We start from the raw sequence: 10,586 nt of genomic DNA on the forward strand, positions 1-10,586 counted from the left end.
TTTTCCACATATACAAGAGAATGTATTTCAAACGATATGTTTATTCATATATACAATTTATATTATTTCCTTCATACTACACTATAAAGTCATTCGAAATTGTCGTCTGACGTACGTATAAAACATCACATATACACAATTTGATTTAATATATACCCCATATTAGCTAAGTAACCAATTCCACATATTCAAACTATTTCTCATCAATTTCTCTTGATCTTAGATTCTTTGATATTTTAACCTGCAAACATAAACACTATTCATGCAAGATTATATTTTCGTACACCTCACAGATATTACATATAGTAGACATATCAACAAACCTTGTAATATTAGATATTTTGTTACATCAATCATATACCCATAAAACTTTTTAGTTGTCAAAATCTATTAGCAACAGAAAATATTGACTACCATAAAAAAAAAAAGTATTAACCTATGTAGATATTTCAACAGATAACTTTCAGCAAAATATAAACTCATTCTATGCAGCTTCAATACACTACACATCCTGTGGGAATAGTTTAAAACTTGATGCTTCAAATTGTTGACTATTGAACTCTTTTTTTTTTTTTTTTCCTTTTTCAATTTGGCTGATCCAAATCTTGTGGTGAATGGAGACCTCATTATCTTCTAAGGCAGAATTCCTCTCTTCATGCTCCTCCTCAATGCCTGATGATAAGCAAAGATATCTCTTCCTCTAGGCTTATTATTCAAATACAAGTGAGCATAATATATATATATATATATATATATATATATATATATATATATATATAATATTACGACACACACACGCTATACAGATCTGCATTAATGCAATCATTTGGGGCATTCTACTGAACATGATAGTTAGGCTATAATATCTATAAATAAACAATATAACATTATCACAATTTATATATTATTAAGTTAATCAAATACACTAACCTACTCTCCATCATTTGGATTTTTCTGTATTTTCTTGGTTTGTCTTCTTGCCCATCCATATTTTCATTTTCCATATTATCTTGTCCTTCATCAATTTTACCATCATTTGATTGACCATTGCTCCCACTAGGGTCTTCATTGTTGTCAGGCTCTTGATTATCTTGGTCAACAAGGGTTGGAATATTTTTTTCTTTCAAAATATTATTCCATTCCTCAACTTCATTAAACAACTTCTCTATCTTTCTATTCAATGATTCATAACTAGTAAAAATCATTTCCTGGAAGCTGATGAAGTAATCAGGCATATCAAAGTGTGTTTTATTTGCTTCCCTTGAACATTCTCCTTCTTCATAAGTCTTCTTCAGTTTCTTTCACGTTTCACCTTCACGAAACGTCCTTTGTTCCATATCTTCTTCTAGCAACAATTGATGGAAGACAAACTATGACAAAATAGACATATATATATTAGTCTGGTACATACTAATACATTAATAATATTCACAATAAATTAATAAATATAGAGTACAATATGTAAAATATACTACCTCTTCATTGTCAAACACCTTGGTAGCAAGCTCTTTCCATTCCAGCTGGCTATTAACAACTCAATTCAATATTTTCAGATTCCTCTCATCTACTTTTTGGACACAGAAGATGTTTGGTCTAAGTTAATAGTGGTATGCACTCATATGCTCACACAAGAAGAGCATATGCGAATTCAAAAATTCCTACAGCTAGGGCAAAAGGGTTCTTAATTGATTTATTGATAAAGCGAATAGCCATATAATATGTTATTCTAGCCCATGGATTGTTATCAAATTGCCTTTCATCATCTAGCTATATGATATGGTCCACATCTACCCCTAGTAGTTATTTGTTTTCCCAATAAAAAGTTTGACAAGAAATAAAGGTTTTGCCATTTTGACCCAATTCTCATTTTTAATTTTTTAGAATCATTAAAAAGGAATGACACCTTTGACGTAGGAATAAACTCGTTATCATTGAAGCACTTTGCTAAGAACCTATCCTTCAATTTGTCCATATTTACTGAGGGGAAATGACCCATAGTTTAGTTCGGCTATTGCTTCAAACTCTCTTATCCCAAATTTGGCAATTTTTTCTTCAAAATTAAACCATAGTTCATCTTCCTTCATCATGTTGCATTGTCTTCTGATTATATGATATAGCAGTTAGCTTTGAAATTTTGATATTCAAATTCAAGAAGCTTCCACAAGTTGACTTCTTAAACAATTCTAATTGTTCATTATTTAATTTTTTTCAATATTTTTCAGCATATCTATTCGTACATATATATTGAGTTTTTGTACTCTAGACCATTTGTTTTGTTTTAGAATTAATGGTGCACCTTGTAAACGTACAGAATAAAATCATATTACAGAGTATGTAAAAATATAACACACATAATATATCATATATTTTACAGTATATGTAGTATATCATTAACAATACCTCATACACATCCTCCCTACTTATTTTCCTTTTACACACCCGTGCAGATCTATTTACACAATCTTTCTTCTCCGCTTTAGCTTTCTGAATGCATAATAACATATCGGCATGGATGTCAATATTTAAAAGAATGCACCCGTGCAAATTTTAAATGTTGTACAATAATACCTTCTTCGTTTCTGATCTATTTGAAGATCTCTCTATTTTTTTCCTTTCTCGACACTTTTTTTGTTTTCCCTTTTTGTTTCCTCCTTTTTTTAGTTTCTTCTTCTCTTGTTTTATCCTCAATCACTCTTTTTCTCTTCCTCTACATTTTCATATAAATTTGTATTTTAACTTAATTAATTATACTTTAATGAAAATTATGCACACATACATTGTCAGATGTAGGTATTTGTCTTCCCCATAATGTTTTTTTTTTATAAATAACCTCCTTTTCGCAATTGATACATTATCTTGTATGAATGTTTTCTACATACATATTAATGCAAACAAACAAATGAATCATTTACAAACAGTTTAAATGCACCAATATACCTCATCTGATTATGAGTTTCCATCATTATATACCTCAAATTTTTTATCTCCTTTATTGATCTTCAAAATAAGTTTGTATATAATATTCGGTTAGCATATATATTACGTTTAATATATAATTACTTATTAGGGGTGTAAACGGGTGGGGTTGGGAGACATTCTCAACCTACCCATATTTTTGGATTGGTTGAGTTGGCAACCGAATAACCTGAATTGATTTTTCAACCTAACCTAACCCGTAAAATATGGGTTGGGTTGGGTTGTCGGGTTGTCGGGTTGTATGGTTTTTTTTCATTTCTAATGTTTGTAAAGTTTAAAACTGTTTCTTTAAAAAAATGTTCAAAATTGTTGTACAATCAAAGTTTCAAACATTCATAAATTTAAAGTTTCAAACATTCATAAATTCAAAGTTTCAAACATACATAAATTCAAAGTTTCAAGCATGCATAAATTTAAAGTTGCATACATAAATTCAAAGTTTCAAACATCAATACTTTCAAAGTTTCAAACATCCATAAAAGTTCACATTCCAAACATTACTCATAAATGTTCATGAAGTACAACTTTAATAATAAAGGAATAAGAAAGTTCTTAAACATAAGAGAAGCTAAACGTAAACTTCTAAAACTCATTCAAGTATCCCAAGCATTCAAATTTGTCTTGAAAATTCAAAAAACATACCAAGTAAAGTAGTTTAAATATATAAAATAAATGAAATGATGAAAATACAAGTATTCAACTTACCATGAAAATTGAAAACTCATAGATCATGTTTGTGATGTGACGAAGGACTTGATATTATCTAAAAACATAAAATTAAATTATATAATGTCATATAACTATGTAAGAACACAATTTCAATAAAAATAAAAGTTAGAGATAACACTTACTTTTCTTAATTTTTTCACAATTCTCCATTTCTTCAAGCTCTAGACAAATATCCAATAAGGTTGTTTTGCCACGAATCTAAGTTTGTATACAAATCAAAGCTTCCACTATTTTAGGTGATGAGGAACTCCTAAAAGAATCCAAAATCCTTCCTCCAACACTAAATGCAAATTCATAAGCCATAGTAGACAACGAAACGGCAAAAATATCTTGAGCAATTTTTTATAGAATTTGGTATTTAACGCCATTTAATTTCCACTAAGTCCGAACATCAAACTAACCATTTAGTTCCTCACAAGGGTTTGATAAATACCGATTGACAGAGGCAAAAAATAAGTGTGATGAAATGTATTGGTAAGATCGCTTAAATCATGCAATAATATGCTCAAAATGGTACAAGAAAATGAATGAAAGTTGCTATTGCAATAAGGGTAGATGGCTTACCAAATTTAACCTTGTCAAAAAGTAATTTGTAAAACTCTTAATTACTTACTAATATGATAGTATAGCGGCAAGTCTGGGTATTGAACCCAAGGGAATTGAAGGAATGAATTAATCTTGAATTCACTTGAAAGAAATTGTTAGAAACTTTGAGTGCATTAAAAGAATTTTGTAAGAAAATTAAAGCAATTGAATTAAAGTAAGAAAGAGGAAAAATAATTTATATTAGTTTCCAATTCACAGTGAAGAATGTGTAAAGATTCACCCAATTGATTAAAGAGAGGTAAGAGAGATTGGAAATTTAGGGATTTCTTTATCATAGGGTAAAATAAATGAAAATTGCAAAGCAAAGATTGATCAAGATTCAAGTAAGGATTGAGAAGACTTAAACGCTCTTGATCTATTTAATTTTGAGATTTAAATTGCTTAATCAAGAAAATTAAATTGATCAAGATTCATGCCTCTTTACAAATCAAGAATGGAGAAAATGCATGGGAAAAATTGCTTCAATTATGCATTATTTGTTCATTAAAAAAACAAAAATTAGGGCATGAACTTATATCCAAGAATTTTGACAAAATAATAGATCGTTTAATTATGATATCAAGAAATTGATGCCTAGAATTTGAATGTACATCTATTAGCAAGATTTCTTTGATATCACAAAAAGAAAGGCACATTGCATGCTTACGTATGAGACTAAAAATTGCATTCACGAGAAATAATTTGGCCAAGAAAGAAGATGTAATTGAATACGAATTGTAGAGAAATCAAAGTGAATATCAAGCAATCTCAATCAAGATTTGAATTAAGATTTAAAGTAAATCAAGAACTATGAAGAAAAATTCAATTCTTTATTTCTTGAGATTTGTATACATTGCATATACAAGGCAAAATTGCTAAAATTGATCCAAAATTAATATCAAGAAAAATTACATCAACATTTAATCAAGAGATCGATCAAGATACAAATTCATGAAGAAAGAAAGAAGATTACATGTAATTCTTGTAAAAAAATTCATACCTCAAAAGAAAATTCCCAACCCAAATTTCTTACCTCATTTGATGTTTACTCCTCCATAAGATGTTAAGAACAATTCTAAATTAGTTTTGGAAGAAAATATGGTAGAAAAGAGAGAAAATTCTGCAAAAAAAAAAAAAAAAATGATTTGGAGAGAGTTTTCGATGAAAGATTGAATTGAATTGGAGAGGAATTAGGAAAAGTTAGGGTATATATAGAAAATAAATGGAGATAATCATCATCGGGACTCAAAGCCAAGATCTCTAACTCACGAACGCTATAATTTGACAAAAATGACGGTTATTTTTTGGATTTTTGCTAAATATTTATGAAGATGTCACTGGACATGAATTACAAGCTGGAAGACTCAAACGAGGGATGCTGAGGACGCGTGCATTAGAAATGTGACACGTGGCAGGCGGCTATTGGCTGAGGCGAACGCGCGCGGTTGCTTCCAATAATCCGCGAAATTAATTATGTGTTGCATGAAACTGAACACACAACGTGGAACTTGCACATTGGGGGTGTCAAATAGACGGCATTTTCGCTTTGGAAATCTAAAAATTAATGTCACGGATTGGGTTCGAACTTGTGACCACGAAGTAGATCGCGTATGTAGATTTATTTGAATCTTTTTTAATGTTTACCAAATTGTCCCTAAACTTCAAATTGCTTGTTCTTCTTCGTTCGGACTTCATTTTAGGTGATTTTTTTTGCATTGGATTTATAACAGAGTCTACTTTCATAATATACACAAAAATATGAAAATAATAAATATATGTATGTTATGGGTTGAGAATAGAACTATTATAAAGGGATCAAGAATTGCCCCAACACCAATCAACATCATTCCTCAATTCTAAAGTATTTTGTTCCTATCTTCTTCTCTTGTAGCGTGATAATACTCTACAACTCGTGCCAATTTCTATCATAGTTCTTGAACTCAATAGTCTCAAACTATCACTTGATTTTATATGTTCATAAACAACACCTTGACCACTCAAATCATTATGAAAGGCAAAGTCCATCGTGATTTGTAACAATTATACAAACGCATCAAATGAGCTTCAATCCTATCAACAAGAACTTTAACCATAGCATCATCAAGTATATTTTCAAAGCAAAAGCCAACATAGTCCAATTTATATCGAGGGTCAAGCACCACAGCTACAAATACAAGCTTGTTAATTTTCTCAATTAAACACCAATACATGTCATATTTCGACTTCATATTTATAGCCATAATATGTAAAATAGAGTTATGTTCATTGCTCCAACCAATTAAAAGATCATTAATCCCCCACATCTCATGAAAGAAAGAATTGGCAATCGCATATAAAGAACCACTAATCTTATTAGTGACATTATAGAACACTTCAAAAAACATGACAGACACTTCAACATTTTTCCAATTAGAATTACTTGGTGGCTCAATCCTCTTCTTCCCATGTTCATCTTCTACAAAATAGTCTCGATAATCCAACTCCTCTTTCTCTAATATTTGAAAAGCTTTTTCAAATTTAAGTGCATGCTCAAGCATAAGATATGTAGAATTCCATCTTGTTGGAACATTCAAACAAACAAGAGCTTCATAATTCAATTTTCTCTTGCTCCACACAAATTTTAAACTTTGTCAATCTTTTAAGGGATGTTTTAACATACCATACAGCATTACGAACACAAGCAATGGAATCATGTATTTTTTTCAATCCCTTATTTACAATCAAGCTAATTACGTTAGCACAACACCTCATGTGTAACAGTTCTCCTTCCAAGATTAGGGTTTTCCAACTTCTAAGTCTTTTCTTAATATACTAAATTCTCACATCGCTCGAACTTGCATTATCAACAGTTATAGAAAAGACTTTATCAATCCCTCATTCCAATAAACAACTTTCAATGAGCTTTCCAATATAGTACATCCTTATAGTTAGCAACTTGACAAAAGTTTAAAATCTTTTTATGCAAAACCCAATCTAAATCAATAAAGCGTGCAGTGAGTACCATGTAGTTAACATTTTGCAAAGAAGTCCATGTGTCAGTTGTCAAACATACCCTTTGAGAATCACTAACTAAAAACGATTTCAACTTCTTCTTTTCATCAACGTACAATTGATATATATCTTTAGCAATTGTTACTCTTGAAGAAGGGTTAAACTTAGGACAAGTCACTCTACAAAAATGTCTAAATCCCTCATTTTCGATAAACTTGTATGACAACTCATCAACAATTATCATCTTAACACATGTTTCTCTACATAATTGTTGAAAAAAAATAGTAGTCACAAAATTACTACCACTTTTTCCACCAGTGAAAGGTTGAAGAGTCAAAATAGTTTATGTAGTTTCTTATAACGACCCAACTCCTTATACTAAGCCGAAGTCATTACTAATTTAAAAGATAAATAAAATTTATAAAATTAAAATAGCAAAATAAAACAAAACCTCAAATTTCTCATTAAAAGTATAAACAAATGTATTTAGAAATAAGTCAAAAATAAAATCCTAACTCGGGCCCTATCTAATTTTAAAGAAATAAAATAACAATAAAGAATAAAATGAAAATGAAAATACTAAAATCTGAACTATGACATAAAGCGAAAGCAAACGGGTCCCTATGGCTTGTCATGGTCACTTTTGGTCCTTCGCCAGCTTGCCTTTGCTCTTACCTCTGCCTCTGCTTGAAAAATATAAATAGAAAGAGTGAGTATAAAAATATATTCAGTAAGGGACCCACTACTAGTCCCGCTAGGTGCCTATTAACTTCCTATTAGAGTCCTAAAAAGTGGTACCCTTGAACTGGCACATTCCCGAACACGTGCAATCTGTGATCCCATAGGAACAATCTGGTCTTCGGTGAACCCAATGGAGTACCTAAGACGATCGGGCTGTGAGTGATCCCGTCGAATCACTCAAATCATGTTCATGTCAATGTCAATGCCAGACTGGTGGTCTCGTCGGACTACACAGTCATAAGTGTAAGCGATCCCGTCGGATCTCTCAAATCATGTCTGTGTCAATGTCAATGTCAATGTCAGACTGGTGATCCCGTCGAACTACATAGTCGTCAAAAGAGTGGTGATCCCAAAAGGACACTCGTATGGGTACAACTCTAATAAGTGAAGCTAACATACACCCTATCCATAGCATGCACATAACGTATCATCAAATCATATCATAACATATTGTGCCATAACATGTCATACCATACATATCCTATCATATCATATCATATCATATCATGTCATATCATCCTCAATTACAATACTGTATCATTAAAACGTAGGTGATAACATCAATGCATTATCAGCTCTTGCCACAAAGTTATCCAGCAGTCAGATTTACAATATCTCAGCCTCTCTCTCAATAACCTCAAATTATGTACTTAGCTACCATTGATACATAACCATATATTCATACATGCGGTCTCTTTAATGTAACTCGAACATCTAGTAGTAGAATCTCTTACCTGGAGATTAGCTCACAGCAAAATTTTCCTAACAATCACGATCAAGCTCCTCAACAGTCAAGCCCTAAGCACAAGAGAACCCAATGACTAAAATTAATAAATTAATTACTAATTGTTTAGAGTCCAATTCCACTTATCTCAACTTACCCAAAGTTGAAGAATATTCCAAATTTATCCTTGGTTTGGAAAAAATCTTCGATTCAAACCCCCAATTGACCTATCACGAAAATAATTCAATTAAAACCATAATTAAATTATTTAAGATATAAGATTGATATTTTTTGGGAAGCAACCAAAATCTAAAAAAAACTTACCAAAATAGGTTAGGTGGCTCAAACGGCTAGGAAAAAAGGGGTGGCTCGACTAGGGCTTTGAAAGCGGCTCGGGTAGGGGCGGCTGACGCAGGCGTGCGACTCGGCTAAGGTGCACGGGGCTATTGCAGGCTCTGGTGCAGGCACGGGTTTGGGTCCGACTCGCAGAGAAGACAGCATGGGTCGGGTTCGATTTGCAAAGAAGGGGCGCAGGTTGGGTTCGGTTTTCAGAGAAGGGGTGCGGGTGTGGTTCGCACTGCTTGCAGATGACGTTCGACAACGACGGTGGCTAGTTGATCGTCGGTGGCTGCTTCTCAGCAAGACGATGTGGCGGGGCTCCACGTGAACGCTGGCGAGCACGACATAAAGACGAACGGCTTGGTTTGCGACCTAAATCACGGTGACGACGGCGATCTGCGGTGGACAGAGGTGAAGGCAGCAACGGTGGTCGACGGAGTGGCGGCGGCAGCATATGGGAGCTAGGGTTTTGTGGGTGTGATGAAGAAGATGAAATTAATGGGGCACGTCCAATGAGGGTCTATTTTATAATAATAATAACATTATTATTATTCATTTTCCTTTTTCAAATAGAACAAATCTTTTCTCTCTCCTCATTTAAAATTCACAAAGTCTCCCTTATTACTCAACAACCCCTTCAATCACACCAACCTTTCACTAATTAATAAAATATCAAAATCAACATTTAATAAATAATAACTATATTTTTCATTATATAATTATTATTTTAAATTTATTTCTATCTCTCCACTAAATTTCTTTCTCCAAAATAAACATCCTTTCCAAATTATATTACCCACACAATATAGTTATTTTAACTTCAATTAATAATTAATACAATCGATATAATTAATCTTCACTAATTTAACCAACCAAACCAAATGTAAATTCCAACTTAACAACAATTAGATATTTTTCAAATATCCAATAGAATCAAATCTCCATAAAGTAAAATCTTCAACATTTAAATAACACTCAAAATTTCAAAACTACACTTAAGATAATAAAATTAAATTCCTCAAATTTTGGGGCGTTACATTTCTACTTCCTTATATGAGTACTTTATACATTGATTTTTTAAGTGCTTTCATAATGTGCTTGTTCTACATGAGGCAATATCACAACGATACTTTTTATCACAATAATTGCATGTGCACCTATAACTATTCTCTTCCAACTTTGCGAAGTGATCCCAACAGTGGAAGTAGTCTTCTTAATAACTCTAGCTCTCTTCTTATCGGATAGTGGTGGTATACTTGAACTCACAGTTTTCATTCCATTATTAGTGGAAGGAGCAAGACTAGGACTAGGATTAGGGCTAGTTTCACTATGTTGTCCAGTACTTGTCTCCATGGTCTAAAAGAGTATAAAAACGAAAGTCATATCACCCACACAACAGTAAAATGTAAACAGCAACCAACAATGAAATCTTAAAAATAAATTAATTTTCAAGTTCTGCAACCCAAAAAGGAAAAATAATATACATAGCCCATCAAAATAT

General features: G+C 32.0%; 1 long non-coding RNA gene across 1 annotated transcript; it reads right to left on the reverse strand.

Annotated features, from left to right (window-relative positions):
• Positions 1-309: 309 nt before the first annotated feature.
• Positions 310-2,771, reverse strand: LOC127149869 (uncharacterized). The gene is made up of 3 exons (XR_007821691.1): positions 2,401-2,771; positions 1,476-1,564; positions 310-1,370 (listed from the first exon to the last, which is right to left on the reverse strand). It is a non-coding gene; the product is annotated as an uncharacterized LOC127149869 (long non-coding RNA).
• Between the last annotated feature and the right edge of the window lie 7,815 nt (positions 2,772-10,586).

Source organism: Cucumis melo, chromosome 1, assembly GCF_025177605.1.
Source record: "Cucumis melo cultivar AY chromosome 1, USDA_Cmelo_AY_1.0, whole genome shotgun sequence".
In the NCBI taxonomy this organism is placed as follows: domain Eukaryota; kingdom Viridiplantae; phylum Streptophyta; class Magnoliopsida; order Cucurbitales; family Cucurbitaceae; genus Cucumis; species Cucumis melo.